Here is a 17,710-nt window from a genome sequence, read left to right on the forward strand (position 1 = left end):
GCAGTGGTGGTTGGGGAAGTGGGGTGTAAGAAATAATCTCTAGGTTTGTGTACTTATAAGGTGCGTAAATTACCACTTCTGCCACTTCCCTGGCCTTTCATCTTAAAAGTGTATCTGAAGCCTCCGCTAAGATGTGACCCTGGGGGCCGCACGCATGTGCGGCCCCTCTGCAGCTGCACGAGCGTGAATCCAGACCCAGCTGAACCAAATTCAACATGGGCAGCTACTTGCAGAATGTCTCCAGCCTGAGAACCAAGCCGCGACCCCATGCCCGCCCTGGAGGGGAAAGGTATTTCTCTCTCTCGCCTGTCCCTTCCCGGGGATGAATGGCAAGGGGATCGCCATATTATGATGACCACAGACGGGATTTACAAGCTTACAATGATCCAGTATCCAGAAGAAATCTCCCTGGACTTAGTTGTTAAAGTACAGAAATCCAAAACCGACCTCATTTCCCTTCACAACAGGTCTGACTCTAGTGGGGTGCTCCTAACAATAATGGTGAGGATTGTGTTGAAATATTGAATGTAACCAACGTAAATAGAAAGTAAAGTGAAATTTTTCAGTTATAAGGGGGGGCGGGATGGGAGGCGTACTGTGTTTTTTTTTTTTTCGGTGGTGGGACATGGGCACTGGTGAAGGGATGGTTGTTTCAGCATTGTATGATTAAGACTTAAGCCTGAAAGCATTGTAATTTTCCACATGTTGATTCAATAAAATAAATTAAAAAAAAAGTGTATCTGAAAACTATGCTGGAGAAATGTGACAAAAATAAGAGATCGGGGACCAGGTAGATAGCTCGATAGGCTGAATGTATGCTGTGCATGCTGGAGCCCCAGGTTCAATCCCGGGAACCTCACGGTCCCTTGAGTATACTACTGCCGGTGACCCCTGAGGACTAAGCCAGAAGTAACCCCTAGGTATATTCACCAAACAAAAGAAAGTAACAGATATAAGGGCATGGCAAAAACCATAATTTTACATAACTTATGTAACTGTCTCTAATCTATAATTTCATTTTTAATGGTAAAAGTAAATACCACTGTTCTTTGCTAATATTTTCTTAGAGATCATCATCATTAGAGCAGCATTGAGCAAACTAACGAGTACATTGTTCTGATTGTTTAATTTAGCCCATTTAATTCTCTTAATAATCCATTTTCTGGATAAGTTAAATGAGGCAGACTTCAAACTCAGGTAGACTGACTTTACAATCTGATTCTTACCATACTGCTTCACTGCCTTTTCCTACCGCTATTCTTGTCTTTTACCTGTCTACATAGGCTGGTACTTGGATCTTTTCTTCTTGAGGTACAGGTATGCTAAACTGCTGATGAGGAAACTGAGGCCTTGAAGAGTCAGAATTTTCCAAGGCATTATTGAGAATGAGTAGGGAGGTAGGAGTCAAAGCCAGCTCCATCACACCATGTTTTTTTTATATATAGTCCAGGAGTCTCTTTATTTTTAAACAAACACATCTCATGCCATGAATTCCTAGGGGATGGGCTCCAGCAGCTCAGGTTCTTTCCCTTTGGTCCTTACAAAGTGGGCTTCTCTGGGTGGAGCAGGCTGGCGCTTCAGTTGAACCCAAGTCCCTTTCTCTTTGGCTTCCTTCTTTTTTTGATCATTTTCCTTCACCCATTTCAGGAAGCTGTCTCGACTCCTAGAGTGCTTAGACATTAATGCAGACATTAATTCTCTTGGCAAGAATCTTGCCCTTGACTTGTTTGTTAATGACAATGCCAACAGCATGCTGGGTAACATTGTAGACTTTTCCAGTTTTGCCATGATAACACTTGTGGGGCATTCCTTTTTGGACTGTGCCCATTCCCTTTATGTCTACGATATCACCTTTCTTGTATATACGCATGTATGTGGCCAAAGGAACAACTGCATGTTTTCTGAAAGGTCTAGAGAACATATAGCGAGTCCCCCTCCGCTTTCCCTTTGTGTTGGTCATTTTGGCGATTTACTGGGTGCTGGCGGTTCCGGCCGAAAGGCACACACCATGTTTTTTTTTTAAAAAAAATTTTTATTTTAGTGAATCACCATGAAAGTTACAGACTTACAAAGTTGCATGTTGCTTTTAAGAGAGGCTACTTTAGTGGCCTAGTTTTGATCCACTGTAGTGAAAAGAACTGACTTCAAATAATTCTATATGTACCAATCCCTGTTATCATTATGAGGTGTTTCAGTTTTATACAATGCAATGAAAGCCAGAGTCCTACCTTTGCAGACTTTAAGCTGTAAAAAGAGAAGGATGCCCTCTCAACACCACACTATTATAAGGAGTAAAATAAGTACAACGAGGTGCCAATTTTTCTCCATCACGACCACTTAAAGTTTTCTTTATGAAATACCAACAATTAAATTCTTAAAAGAATTCTTATTTTTTCTGGTTATCCTAAGCACATGTTTAAGCTGTTAAGTAATTCAGCACTGTACATATTAATTCCTAAAAAATGTGCACAAGAGTTATAACTGTAATGGCACATTAAGGAGAAAATGGGACAAGTAATCAAGAAGACAAAGCAAGCACATCAGGAGGAGATCTGTTTGCAATTACAAAATTCCAGCTATCGTAGGTGCATTCAATTGTCTACAGGAAATCATTCCAAAAGACTAACTTTGGATAAGTTACTCATGACTCCCTACAGGTCTCCAGGAAGCAGCTAACCTCAAATTTAATTAATGTTAATCTATAAGCCTGGAAAATGCAAACATTAAGATCATTTGGTGAAAAAAAAGGAGGAGGGGGAAGTTTTATAATGTCTAGAGCCAACAGAACAAAAAGAAAAACAGTTCTTGGAGATTTTACAAACAAAAAGGTAGGCTGACTATATGAATTTTTCAGTATTCCAGTATTATCTGAGAGCCTCAGATTTGGGGCATAAATATTTCAGTAGGATTAAATAGCATAATCTTATGTAGAACGAGACAAACTGATTCTGCTGCAACTTCATAATACTATCCTACTATCATCTTTGGTTTTTCAGAGTCTGTTTTATCAATCAATCTCCGTGGTTACTCTGATAATAGGAACGGGTGTCAATAGCCCCAGACACTTGTTCATTCAGCTTGGTAAACACAGTCCTTTAGGCAATAGTCAATGGGTAATAAGTTAGTATCTTATGAATTCAGCACCTTGAGTTTGCAGGATAATTCAATGACAATTAGCCACTCAACTTGTGCTGAAATTCTCACAAGACATAACTAAGAAGGGGTCTTTCATTTTCCCTTGAGTACTTCAAGTACAGGAAACTCACTAACTCTTCACTTCTTTGAACACCTGTGGCAGAAACGTCTTTTTTATGTTGACCAAAAATGAGGACCTTCCCCCCACCCCCCGCTTTCTCTTTGATGTTGCTGTGATATCTCAGGGTTACATATTTGCGGTGCCAAGGCTTGTAAACTTGGGCTGACACTTGGTCCTGATATTCACTGTGGATTGCAATAGACAATGCTGTGAGTAGTGCTGAGAACTGAACTCTTAGTCTCAAAACACAGACAGATACTCTATTACTGTGGACCCAAATATGAATTATTTTAGAGATGTCAGTCAGGTTTATTAGTTGATTATACAAACTAAACTTTAAAAAAAATCCAGATGGAACCTGGACTATGAATTGAATATAGGGAAGAAAAAAAATACTGAAGAGGGGAAAGGAAGAAGAGGATAGAGGACTGGGGTCAGGGGCCATGGACACATTGGTGGTGAAGAGGAGTTATTTTACTATAAATTGGAACCACAGAACCAACAAAACCGAAAGCATGAGATACAAACTACAATAATCAAACTGAAAAACGTGTGTCAGTCCAGAGAGATGGTACTGCAGGCTTTGTACACAGCAGACCTGGGCTCAATCCCTGGCAGTCTATATGGTCTCCCAAGCCCCGCCAAGAGGGATTCCTGAGTGCAGAGCCATGACTAAGCTCCAAATACAACTCGTTATTGCCCCCAAATAAAAGCAAACAAAAACCAACCAAACAAAAAAAAACATGCATTTCAAGGAGACAGGCTGGGGGACCTTGGTGGAGAGAAGGTGACAGTGGTGATGTGCTAATGTTGGGAAATTGTATACTTGAATCCCAACTATAACTACTTTGTAAACTCTGATGTTTAAGTAAAAAATTAATTATAAAAAAGGAAAAAAATATACTCGACCACTGTATGCCTGAAATGAAAGCACGAAAGATTGTAAGCCTGTAACTGTACATCATGGTGATTCACTAATAAAAAATTTTTTAAGAAAAGGAAAAAATAGGGTTGGCGTGATAGCACAGCTGGTAGGGCGTTTGCCTTGCATGCAGCCAACCCAGGTTCGAGTCCCAGCATCCCATATGGTCCCCCGAGCACTGCCAGGAGTAATTCTTGAGTGCAGAGCCAGGAGTAACCCCTGAGCAATGCTGGGTGTGACCCAAAAAAGCAAAAAAAAAAGAAAGAAAAATAGCCAATAACTTCATATATGTTTATAAGCAATAACGAATTCAGATAATGGAGAAAAATCAAGGAAAACTCATGTCCATGATACACCTTTTCTCTAAATTCTCAAATGTAAAGCATTTCCATCAAAAATGGTTTAGATGACTCTTTTTGTTCTCCTTCCCCTCTCTGTCACACTTTCCATCTAGTCATGTGAGGCTTGTGTGGCTATGATTCTTTCTGAAATAGAGCTAAGGAAAGTTGTGTTAGTGGTGTGTTTACTTCACACACCACTTCTTCACACAAAATATGTTTAGAAGAATACATATTTTGTGGTTGACTGACACTTCTGTGCACAGCTAACTGATAATTGACTAAGTGCAGGAATAGCATCCAGGAACACACATACTATTCAGTTTGTGCTAATTTCACTCAGCACTGTGACATTAAGTACCAGGTGTGCTATGCAGCAATGAAAGTATTGCTATTTTTATGAGTTTGTAACGGTGATGAGATTTTTCAGCTTTTAAAATTACAAAATAGGGAAGAAGATGTGGCTTGCATGTGTGAGACCCCAGGTTTGATCCCTAGCACCACAAAAATAAACAATAATGAGGGGGCCGGAGCGATAGCACAGCGGGTAGGGCGTTTGCCTTGCACGCGGCCAACCCGGGTTCGATCCCCGGCATCCCATATGGTCCCCCAAGCACCGCCAGGAGTAATTCCTGAGTGCAAAGCCAGGAGTAACCCCTGAGCATCGCTGGGTGTGACCCAAAAAGCAAAAAAAAAAACCAATAATGAATATATAAGATATGCATTAAGCTGCACAATTATAATTTATGGTATACAAATTATACATTAATAAAAGAGCTAAAAATGCTCTGCCATTGTGGGAAATGGTGAGTCAGACACAGAAGTACTCAGAGCTTACTCCTGGCTATGATCAAGGGTCACTCCTGATGCTCAGGGTACCATATGTGGTTGACAGAATCAATCAAATTGGCCACGTACAAGGCAAGTGCCTTTCCTTCTGTACTATCTCTCTAGCCCATGTTTGTGCGTGTGTGTGTATTTTGACATTTTTTACCTTAAATGTTTGCTTTTTGTCTAACAAAAAGTGAAAACAAGAGTACATATAAAACACATAGCCAGATATCTACAAAAAGCTGAGCAGATATAACATCTGACTGTAGTGTTTTAAAGAACCTCTTTGAAACTGGGAATCAGACAAAGAGACAACTATTACCACCTTTGTTCAACATTGTATTGGAGATGCTAGTGACTGCAGTAAACAAAATATATAAAGATATAGAATATGGAAGCAAGAAATAACGTTGTCATACCAAAAGTAAACCCATGTTTATAGACCATCTGAAAAGCAAAGTACAGAAATATTATTAGAATTAATAAGTTTAGCATCATTGCTGGATACAAGTTCAGTATGTAAAAACTAGTTGTATTTTTACATAATAACCACAATTAAAACCTCAAGTGAAAAAGATATACTTTATTATCCTATAAAAATATAAAATACTTAGGAATACAGAAATAATGTGCAAAAGAATGTTAACTCCTAAATGTACATAAAAGTGCAAAACGCCAAAAATAGCCAAAGCACATCTGAAGAACAAAGTGGGGAAACTTGCCTTAACAAGTGTCAAAACTAATAAAACAAGGTAATATTTACCCAACATTTCAGGCAAACAGTTATATCTGATAGGGGAAGGTGAGGGATGGGTAAGAGAGCTGCAATTAAGAATGGCTTTAAGGGCTGGGAAGACAGATAGATAGTACATGGGTAGGGCACTCGCCTTGCACATGTACACAAGGGTTTGATTCCTGGCACCAAATAAAAATACACCACCTGAGCACTGCCAGGAGTGACCCCTAAGCGCAGAGTTAAGAGTAAGCCCTGAGCAATGCATAGTGTGGCCCCAAGCAGCCCCACCCCTGCAAAAAAAAAAAAAAGAAAATCTTTTAATATACTGGAAACAAATATTCTCTTTTTAAAGAACTGAAGTATACATCTATTTCTAGCATATTTTATCAAATTCTATTTGACCTAATTTTTTCACTTTTTCACTTGCCTTCCCAGTCAGTCAAACTGTCCCCAGAACCACATCATTCTCCAGGAGAACTGATACACTCAAGTTTCTAAGCTCATCAGGTTGAACTTCAAATCTCAGAGCAACTTCCTTAATATGGTGCTTCCTGTCATGTTTTTCCTGAGGATGTATGTGTATAACCCCAACCTAAGAACCCTTCTTATGAGAAAGTAAATATCGTATTAAGGAAGAAAATGCCACCGTGTTTGATGAGATTGATGAGAGAAACTATTCTTACACTTAAGGTTGCTATTTCCGGAATGAATACACACCCCACCTCACCCCCACCCCTGCTCCACCCCAGGGAAAACCCCTGTTGCTGGTCTAATGAAGCTGATAATGTAGTTCTATCCAGAGGAGGAAAGCAAAAGAAATTAATTCATTACTAGAAACTGTGCAAGCATGCATCTTTTCCATCTTAAGGACCCTGAGCTGAGAAGACATCTTCAGGTCTCCAGAATCTAGGTTTCTGCATCTTGCTGCTGTCTCGAAATACCCCAAATACCTCTTGACAATGAGGAACTGGGTAGCTAACTACTGGTTCTCAATTTTGCTTCTGGTAAGTTATGTTTCACTTCTTACAAATATTTTTGAGCTAGAGATAGGAGAGTAGGTAGGGTGTTTCACGTGCACACAGCTGACCTGGGTCTGATTCCTGGTCCCCCAAGCACCACTAGGAGTAATTCCTGAGCACAGAGCCAGAAGAAATCCTTAAACATTGCTGGGTTTGGCCCAAAAACTAAAACAAGAACAACAAAGCTGGAAAATTATTTGAAGGAAAAGAAGCTCCATGTCCATATTTGACACATCAAAGCTAGCTATCAGTTGAAAAGCCCAGCACTAAGGTTGGGGTGTTTTATTTAAAAAAAGTATCTTCTTTGTATGATATGTATTACTGTTTTAGAAAAGGAAAACACCCAACTCAATAAAATGGTCGGTATAGAGATCATATAAACCTCGAGTATTTGCAATTGCAACCTGATTTCATTTCCCATCTTCTCATTTTCTCTTCTATCTCACTTCTTTTTTTTTGGGGGGGTCACACCCAGCAATGCACAGAAGTCACTCCTGGCTCATGCACTCAGGAATCACCCCTGGTGGTGCTCAGGGGACCATATGGGATGCTGGGATTTGAACCCGGGCCGGCCGCGTGCAAGGCAAACGCCCTACCCGCTGTGCTATCACTCCAGCCCCTCTCTTCGATCTCACTTCTAACTACTGCCAAGGAGCATTCATTTCTACCTACTCTTCCTATACTTTCATATTAAGATTTTCTATCGGAGGACCCTGGAATAGCTCAGAGGCTGGCTCAGTGCCTGCCTTATGAGCATGAGGTCATGATCTCAATCCTCAGTGTCGCCAAATGTTCTGAGCATGGCCTGGATAGCTCTGCGGGTGGTACTTGGCAGCTCTGCAGTTGATGGACCCCTGAGCTGCAAGTGATTTCTAGCTACACTGCAGTCAGAAGGGTTTGTACACGGCAACAAAAAGGGGTGACAACCCACCCCCCCTTCCCAGCATGAGCACTGCAACCAAATAGATGTGTGAGCAACAAGGCCAGTCATCATGGCAACAAAGGGAAAGGGGCTATATTTCATGTTTGTCAAGGTATGAAGCTGCACTCTTGAAACATTCAATTCATAATGCTGAAAACCTGTTACGTCAGTAAAAAATATTTCATTAAATCACTGAATGTTTCAGACAAATAGGACTGTAAAGATCACGGCATAGCATTCTCCATTAGAAATATAATGTTAGCTAAAACAAATTTTAACACCTGCTTGTAAAAAGGCAAAAAGCAATGTGTGATAAACAAAAGGTCTCTTCCCCATGGGTTCAGATAATTCTACCCATCTTGGGATCACAGACAGATATAGCAGCTGTTATGGTCCGAAGATGATAATCTCCCCTCTCTGAACCACACAAAAGAGTCCAGCCGGTAATGCAAAACACAAGCGGAGTTCATTCAAGCCAGCTAGCTGGGGTCAAGCTCTCGGGCATGCAGGCCAAAGCAAGACCTCGAACAAGGGAAAAGCTGCAAGTTTTATAGTCAATGCATGTATCATAGTTCACGCTTACAGGTTCAAAGAGCAACATGAGCAAAAATGCAAATTTCAGTAGGATTTCATACAACACAATGAACAGTTACAGACAGTTCGTCTTATCCTGTTTCCCAGGCCATTCTGGCGGTTATTCCCTCCTCCCCTGCTCCTGGCTGGGTGGTTTCTATAGATAGAGCTATTGGCCAAGGCCAAGTTTTCAGCCCAGGCATTCTTCCCCAGCAGAGGGTGGGGCGGGGGGGGGGAAGCAGAATTCTGAGAACCAAGGTCAAGTTATCAGCACACGTGTCCTTCCCTCCCAGATGACCAAGGCGGGGGCGGGGGGGGGAGAATTGGGGTTTTAAGAATAACAAAATATTTAAGAAAAAAACAAGACATAGAGCAGGAACAGGCAAGATGGAGTTACTCCTGCCCCGCTCCGTGTCCAACATAGCCATCCCAGTGCCCTACATTTCTGCTCAGTTATCAACTAGCACCTCTGAGTTTGGGTTAGAGCCCAGTTGTTGGTCTCCAAGGCAATGAGTCGTGGGTTCCAAATTTCCTCTTTTGCACTGCAGAGACCGAGTTTGGTATAAACAAAAGCAGTCTCTGTGCTCAAAGCTCCAAAGCAATGGTAGGTTAATTTGAAAAGCGACTCACAATCTAAAAACAGGAAAATGTCTGTGTCAGGGTATAATTAAAGAAACAGGCCCATCTGGAATGCTTTAGTCCTTTTCAGATGGGTATTGTTATAGATGCTAATTTTATCCTTTGTTTCTTTAGAAATATATTTAGTCACTTGTTGAATGGTGTAGTCCAGCAGTTAGCAAGACCATTAAATAAATGCTCAGAGAAAGGCTACTAAAGGGCGGGGTGGTGTGCTGGGGAGATATGAGAGGGGAAAAGGCATTTGCCTTATATGTGGCTGACCCCACTACAGTCCCCAGCCCGGCAAGGAATGACCCCTGATCCAGGAATATCCTCTGAACACCCCGCGGTATGACTCAAAAGCCTAAATAAATGAATAAATAATAATGGGCTATGCAGTACAAGTTTGAGACTCTGCAGGTCATAAGTCTCTGTCATAGCTACTCAACCCCTACATGCTATCAAGAAAGAAACTATAAACAATCCAGACGAAAGTAAAAGTGACTAAGTTCTGACACTGAAATTTGAATTTTATATGAGTTTTCCACATCTCACAAATATTTATGTTTTCAATGATTAAAAACTATGCCAACAGGGGCTGGAGCGTTAGTACAGGGGTAAGACACTTGCCTTGCAAGTAGTGGAGCCTGGTTCGATACTTCGCATGGGATATGGTGCCCTGAGCACTGGCAGAAGTGGTCCTGGAACACAGAAAGAGGAGTAAGCCCTCAGCACTCCTGAGTTTAGCCAATAACTGGAAAAAAAAGAAATGTGAAAACAAAAAAGCATAAAATGTATTCTTAGATTGCAAGTTATAAAAGCAAATGGTTGGGGCTGGAGCGATAGCACAGCGGGTAGGGCGTTTGCCTTGCACGCGGCCGACCCGGGTTCGATCCCTGGCATCCCATATGGTCCCCTGAGTACTGCCAGGAGTAATTCCTGAGTGCAGAGCCAGGAGTAACCCCTGTGCATCGCCAGGTGTGACCCAAAAAGCAAAAAAAAAAAAAAAAAAAGCAAATGGTAAGGCAGATTTGGCTCATGGGTCTTGAGTTGTTGACCCTGTCACTGGTATCTAATGCATGTCTCTCAGAGCCAACTTTCTCTAAAAGAAAGATGCTAGCAATATTGTACTTGTTTTTGAAACAGAAGATGGGGATGCTGCTTAGTAGTATAACATATGACCTGCATATGTGAAACTATAGGTCTGATCCCTGGTACAGCAAAAAATGAAATATGATTAAATAAACACAACATAGCCAGAATCTGATACTATTTCCTATCCCATATATATTCTGTCACATCTATAAATTTAATCATATTATTTTTCTTCCTCCAGGCTGCCTAGTTGGGGCGTACCATTTTCCTGTTTTTGTATGCCTTCCTGTTACATCAGAAGGCTGACAAGTACTTGAAAAGTATTTGCAAGACAAATATTCAATTATCAAGTATTAATTTCATGTACATTAATCTATGTAACAGAAATATTAGAAATATTTCAATATTAAAATATTCAACTACAAGAGAAATATTCTGGGTGGGTATTACAGTTGTGATGTGGGGATTATTTTTTTACTATCTATCATCCCAGGTCCTTGAGATCTAGTGCCATGATTTCCTAAAGGGTTTATTTACTAGAGCAAAAATAAGAAGCCCAGTTAATGCAGCAAAAGGACGCAAGGGTGCTCTTGGGAAGGTGGGAGGCACCGGCCCCTCCCACCGCTGCCGAGATGTGAACCCGGGGGCCGCACGCGCGTGCAGCTCCTCCGCAGCTGCACGAGCGTGAATCCAGACCCAGCTGAACCAACTTCAACATGGGCAGCTACTTGCAGATTGTCTCCAGCCAGAGAACTAAGCTGAGACCCCATGCACGCCCAGGAGGGGAAAGGTATTTCTCTTTCGCCTGTCCCTTTCAGGGGATGAAGGGCGTGGGGACCACCATATTATGACGACCACAGATGGGGTTTACAAGCTTGCAATGATCGAATATCCGGAAGAAATCTCCCTGGACTTAGTTGTTAAAGTACAGAAATACAAAACGACCTCATTTCTCTTCACAACAGGTCTGACTCTAGTGGGGTGCTCCTAATAATAATGGTGAGGTTTGTGTTGAAATATTGAATGTAACCAAAGTAAACAGAAAGTAAAGTGAAATTTATCAGTTACAAGGGGGGGAGGTGCGGGGGTGGGCGGGATGGGAGGTGTACTGTTTTGTTTTTTTTTTGTCTTCGGTGGTGGGATATGGGCACTGGTGAAGAGATGGTTGTTTCAGCATTGTATGACTAAGACTTAAGCCTGAAAGCATTGTAATTTTCTACATGGTGATTCAATAAAATAAAATTAAAAAAAGAAATAAAAAAAGAAGCCCAGTTAAATTTGAATTCTGAAAAAATATCACTTTTTCCCATATATTATAGATATTACATGAGGCCTAGGTATATTATAAATTATTCACTTAATAGCCTAAAATTCATATTTAGCTGGGTATTCTGTATTTGTTCACTACTCTCTCCATAGGTATATTAAAATTTGGCTAGGTATTCTATATTTATTCATTATCTCTTCACTATTCTCTCCATGCATATATTACAATTAATAATTTTATAACCTAAAATTGATATTAAGCTGGTTAGTCTATATTTGTCTACTATTTGACAGCCGTGTTTTGGGCACACTCTCTGGACTCAATAATGAAAACATGAGTAAAAATACTATTTAGCAATGGTTTTCAAACCAGTTTCCATGGAAATTCAGTTGTTCATACAGGCTGTAAGGGGAAAGTTAACTGGTCAGCACTCTTCCTACCCCTAATACTAATTTAACCAATGCAGCTTTCACCTGTCTTATGAACACCTCCTTATGGTGTTAAAATTTTGATTAAAACAAATATAAACAACTTAAGAAGTATTGCTATGGACTGAATCCTGGCTGACTGGTTGGATCCCTGGCACTGTATATGATTCTGAGTACTGCCAGGAGTGATCACTGAGCAAAGAGCCAGGAGTTGGCTCCGAATATTACCAGGGAACTAGGTAGAGCATACATAATGAGAGGTACCAGTACAAAGAACGAATGTGAGCAATTCTTTTATACGATCATTAGTCTGGCCCCTTCCTGATTAGAAAAATAAATTTGACTGCTAACTCTAGCCTGCTATTAAGTACCAGGTATCAGATTTGGTTACATCAAATTAATCTTGTACTTTTTTCATTATCTTTCAATGTTCCACCCAATGTATATTTATAGACAGTGTCCCTTTTAAAAATACTCTTCTTTTCTCCATAATCAAAGGATATGTGTTGAGATCACAACTAATTTGCATGTTCTGCTCACGGCTTATTTCACCCTGCTGTTTTCCACTTCAAATGTTAGTCCTTAATCCTTCTCCAAACTATAACCCCAAAGAAGTGCCAATTTATTTTTAAAAATAGCCTTTTATTAAGAGAATGATGCAATGAACATTTAAGTGCTGGATTGCTTTATAACTAAAATGTTAGCAGCAGAAAAATGAATCATACTGATATCCTGCAGACATTTCATTTGTAAAAGTAATTTCTTTAAGGATAAGAATATGGTTTAAAAGGTAAAGTGTGTGCTTAGCATGTACGAGGTCCTGAGTTTGAGCCCTACATTGCATGGCTCCCTAGCACACCACCAAATCAGGCTTCACTGCCCTACAGAGCATCACTAGGAGTAACCCCCATTTAAAAAAAAATAGACCTTCTAGATAAATTGGGGCTGGAGCAATAGCACAGCGGTAGGGCGTTCGCCTTTCATGTGGCCGACCCGTGTTCGATTCCTCCGCCCCTCTCGGAGAGCCCGGCAAGCTACCGAGAGTATCGTGCCTGCCCAGCAGAGCCTGGCAAGCTACCTATGGCGTATTCGATACACCAAAAACAGTAACTATAAGTCTCACAATAAGAGACGTTACTGGTGCCCGCTCAAACAAATCAATGAGCAACGGAGTGACAGTGACAGATAAATTGAATTATAATGATGCTTTAGCTGTGATCAGATGCATACAATAAATGTAAAAATAGCCCTCCATCTCAACCTTCAGAGAGAACCACAGCTAATAGTTTGGTTTGTCTACAAAGAGAGTAACATATGTTCACAAATGCATCACATATTTATATTCATTTTAAGCTTACAATATAGTTTTTTTGGATTCTTTCTGTGAGTTTTGATGAACATATGCATTAAGACATAATTTTCTGTTTTAACCAAAACTGGGGCTCATACTGTAAAGGTTCCATACTGCTCAATTATATCAAGCTGGTATCTTGAAATCTATCATGGTGGGAATGTGTATATGATATGAATAGGCAAATGCTACAAAGCAAATCACCCCCTCCCTTCAGAACTTGGTTGTGTACCACTCCTATGCCATTGCATACAATCATCATCCTCTTTTTTACTTTTTCTTTTTTTGGTTGGGGAGGGGGGTTGTTTGGTCAGAGTTTTCAGTGCTCAGGGATCACTCCTGGTGGGCTCAGGGAACTATATGTAGTGCCAAGTATCGAACTGGAGTCAGCTAACTGCAAGGCTATCTTCCTACATGCTGTACTATCCCTTCAGTACCTCTTTTTCCCCTGTTTGGGTCAAGAAGCAGTGCTCAGTGGATTCCAGAGAGGACTCCAGGATTACACTCAACCCAGCACTACTCAATTCAGTAGAGCTGGGGTGGTGATCAGGGAACCATGTGGTGCCAGGAATCAAACCTGGAGTCTCTGCATACTAACCATGTGCTCCAGCCCTTTGAGCTTTCCCACCAACCCAGCTCTCATTCTCTTCAGGGCATAACAGTCCTTGGAATGGATATACCATAACTTATTTAATCATTCTAAGAAAATCTAGAGAACTATTTGATTTCTCACAAAGCAGAGTGGGCTAGCAGCAGAAACAAGGTATTAATGAGAGTAGCAGTTCAACTCAAACACCAACTTGGCACTGACATTGAAAAACACAGGGGTTTTTTGAACTTGAAAAAAATTGAAATTGAAAAACACATTGCTATCACAAAGGAATAGCACAGTGGCCTAGTAAACTGGTCTTCAAAACTTAGGGTCGTCGGGGGCCGCACGCGTGTGCGGCCTCTCCACAGCTGCACAAGCGTGAACCCAGACCCAGCAAAACCTCTTTCAGCATGGGCAACTCCTCGCAGAATGTCTCCAGCCTGAGAACTAAGCCTTGGCCCCGTGCCCGCCCAGGAGGGGAAAGGTATTTCTCTCTTGCCTCTTTCTCTCCGGGGATGAAGGGTGCGGTGGCCGCCATATTAAGACGACCACAGATGGGATTTATGACAAAAACTGCAGCAAAAGGTCACGAGGGTGCTCTTGGGAAGGTGGGAGGCACCGGCCCCTCCCACTGCCGAGATGTGATCCCGGGGGCCGCACGCGTGTGCGGCCTCTCCGAAGCTGCACAAGCGTGAATCCAGACACAGCAAAACCTCTTTCCGCATGGGCAACTCCTCGCAGAATGTCTCCAGCCCGAGAACTAAGCCTCAGCCCCGTGCCCGCCCTGGAGGGGAAAGGTATTTCTCTCTCTCGCCTCTTTCTCTCCGGGGATGAAGGGCGCGGTGTCCGCCATATTAAGACGACCACAGATTGGGTTTTCAAGCCTGCAATGATCCAAATCTGGAAGAAATCTCCCTGGACTTTGTGTTAAAGTACAAAATTCAAAACCGCGCGGCCGCGTGACCTTATTTATCTATCTTCACAGTAGGTCAGAATCTAGTGGGGTTCTCCTAACAACAATAGTGAGGTTGGTGTTGAAATACTGAATGTAACCAAAGTAAACAGAATGTAAAATGAAACTTATCAGTTACAAGGTAGGGGGTGGGGGGGCGGGATGGGAGGTGTACTGTGTGGGTTTTTTTTTGGTGGTGGTATATGGGCACTGGTGAAGGGATGGTTGTTTCAGCATTGTATAACTGAGACCTAAGCCTGAAGGCATTGTAATCTTCCACACGGTGATTTAATAAAATAAAATTTTTATTTAAAAAAAAAAAAACTTAGGGTCGTGAGTTTGAATCCCAGTTACCTCTACATGTACTAAATGTGATCCTGGTAGCCCTGCTGTTTGAACCTGAAAGCTCTGCTATTTACGATCCCCAGAACTGCAAGTGATTTGTGGGTATACTGAGGCCGGCCAGGTGTATGTGAATACCAAAGGGGTGTGACTCCCAGAAAACACCACAGCTGAAAATATGTGCAAGCACTATGACAAGGAAGTGTGATTCTTGGTAAGCATGTGTGTGAGCACTGCAGTGGCCACAACAAGAATAAGTAGAATGTGTGAGATTCAACTAAAAGTGCTACCCCTAGTGAGCATGTGCGCAAGTACTGCAACACCGTTTGGGATCTCCATAGTTACAATATGTATGTATGTGCCATAGTATGATTTTCACCGAACTGCTGTACTGCTTCATATTGTAAGTCATTGTGGACATCAGACAGATCTTGGTCCAGCTTATTAAACTGCTGTCACACAGGGTATAGGTTGTTTGGAAAAATAGTTTTTGTGTCAAAAGAATTCTGAATTCTTGCCCCCCCCCAATTCTTCACTTGAGATAATATGCTTCCCATTTAGCAAGCCACTAACAGCTACACGTAGAAGAGTGACTAGTTAGCTAAAGTGCAACAACTCTTTTAGATAAACAATGTAATTTAGGGAAGTCAGAAGGATTGTCACTGTCACTGTCATCCCTTTGCTCATCGATTTGTTTGAGCGGGCATCAGTAACGTCTCTCATTGTGAGACTTATTACTGTTTTTGGCATATCCAATACTCCACGGGTAGCTTGCCAGGCTCTGCTGTGTGGGCACGATACTCTCGGTAGCTTGCCGGGCTCTCCGAGAGGGGCGGAGGAATCGAACATGGGTCGGCTGCGTGAAAGGTGAATGCTCTACCACTGTGCTATCGCTCCAGCCCTATGGAAGTCAGAAGGATTAGCAAAATTTTATGAAGACAATTTTGTTAATAACTGACAGAGTTAAAATGGTTTAATTTCAACCAAATGAAGAAAAAAAGAGAGAGAAAATAGTAAAAATCAAGCAAATGAATGAACTACAGTAAAAACATACTTAGACTATAAGACCTGAAACGAAGGGAGTTAGGGGAGTGGTTTATCAGGTGAAGGGAACAACTGTATCATGAAGGATAGAATTAGACTTTTAATGGTGTAATGTCAATTTATGATGGTGAACACCTGAAATCCATATGTCATAATGAAAAACTACTTTAATAAAGAAAATTATTCTTGGGAGCCTGAGCCATAGAAGAGTGCCTTGCATGTGGCTGACTGGGATTCAATGCCCAGCACCCCAAATGGTCCCCTGAGCACTGCCAAGAGTGATTCCTGAGTGCAGAGCCAAGAATAATCCTTGAGCACCACTGGGCGTGGCCCCCAAACCAAGATAACTCAGTATTTTTTAAAAGTTGTAAAAGTTGTTTAGCTTTGGGCTGTACCAAAAGTACAAAAGGAAGGGCACTTGCCTTGCACTCAGCTGACAGGTGTTCAACCCCTGGCACCCAGTATAGTCCTTCCAAGGTCCACCAGGAATAATCTCTGAGTGTTGAGCCAGGAGTAAGTCCTAAGCATCACTGGGTATACCCTAAAGCCAAAAAAGGTCATTGAGCTTGGAAATGAATCTAGGTACTCAAAAACATTAATCTGAAAGGATATATACACACCTATGTTCATTGTTGCACTGAGTACAATGGCCAAGATATGGAAACAACGCAAACACCCAACTACAGATGAATGGATCAAGAAGCTGTGGTGTGTATATCTATATCTACATATATACATGTATATATATGTATATACATATATACCACACAGTGAAATATTACGCAGCTTTTAGAAAGAACAAAATCATGCAATCTGCAGCAACATGGATGGAAACAGAGGACATCATGCTCAGTGAGGTTAGAAGGATAGGGATAGAAAATGATCTCTCTCATATATTGGACTTAAGGATACAGAGCAAAGTAGCACCAAAGGGTCAAAGGCAACAAGTTGGGAAAATGGATAACGGATCAGCACAAATGACTTAGAGGGAAGCCGGTTAAGAGGGAGGGATATTCAGGTCCTTGGGGGAGGGAAATGATGGTATTGGGATTATGTGAATGAGAAACCATTACTAATAGTACTTTGAACCACAGAATCTCAATAAAATCTTAAAAATTTTTCTTAAATTTGTAGCACTTTAGCACTGTCCTCCCGTTGTTCATTGATTTGCTTGTGTGGGCACCAGTAACGTCTCCATTGTGATACTTGTTACTGTTTATTGGCATATCGAATATGCTACGGGTAGCTTGCCAGGCTCTGCCGTGCGGGCGAGATACTCTTGGTAGCTTGCCGGGTTCTCCGAGAGGGATGGAGGAATTGAACCCGGGTCATTATTAAGGGGCCAGAGAGATAGCTCAATAGGTTAAACACATGTTTTGAATGATCTCTGTACCACATGGTCCCTGAGCACTGTCAGGAGCAAT

The 17,710-nt window shown here is 41.5% G+C and overlaps 2 protein-coding genes across 4 annotated transcripts in view; one reads left to right on the forward strand and one right to left on the reverse strand.

The window, feature by feature from the left end:
* CSTF2 (cleavage stimulation factor subunit 2) overlaps positions 1-17,710 on the reverse strand; it is a 100,892-nt gene that overhangs the window by 27,145 nt on the left and 56,037 nt on the right. Inside the window, exon 18 of one of the 3 annotated variants that reach the window (XR_008627229.1) lies at positions 9,845-9,916. The exons of the other annotated variants lie outside the window; for them this stretch is intronic. The gene's annotated coding sequence lies outside the window, so the exon portion shown is untranslated. Of the gene's footprint in view, positions 1-9,844; positions 9,917-17,710 lie in introns of those variants that run through there. 3 annotated transcript variants of the gene reach the window in all.
* Positions 1-17,710, forward strand: part of NOX1 (NADPH oxidase 1) — a 51,846-nt gene that overhangs the window by 18,454 nt on the left and 15,682 nt on the right. The window lies entirely within an intron of this gene.

The sequence above is a fragment of the Sorex araneus genome, chromosome X (genome assembly GCF_027595985.1).
Source record: "Sorex araneus isolate mSorAra2 chromosome X, mSorAra2.pri, whole genome shotgun sequence".
In the NCBI taxonomy this organism is placed as follows: domain Eukaryota; kingdom Metazoa; phylum Chordata; class Mammalia; order Eulipotyphla; family Soricidae; genus Sorex; species Sorex araneus.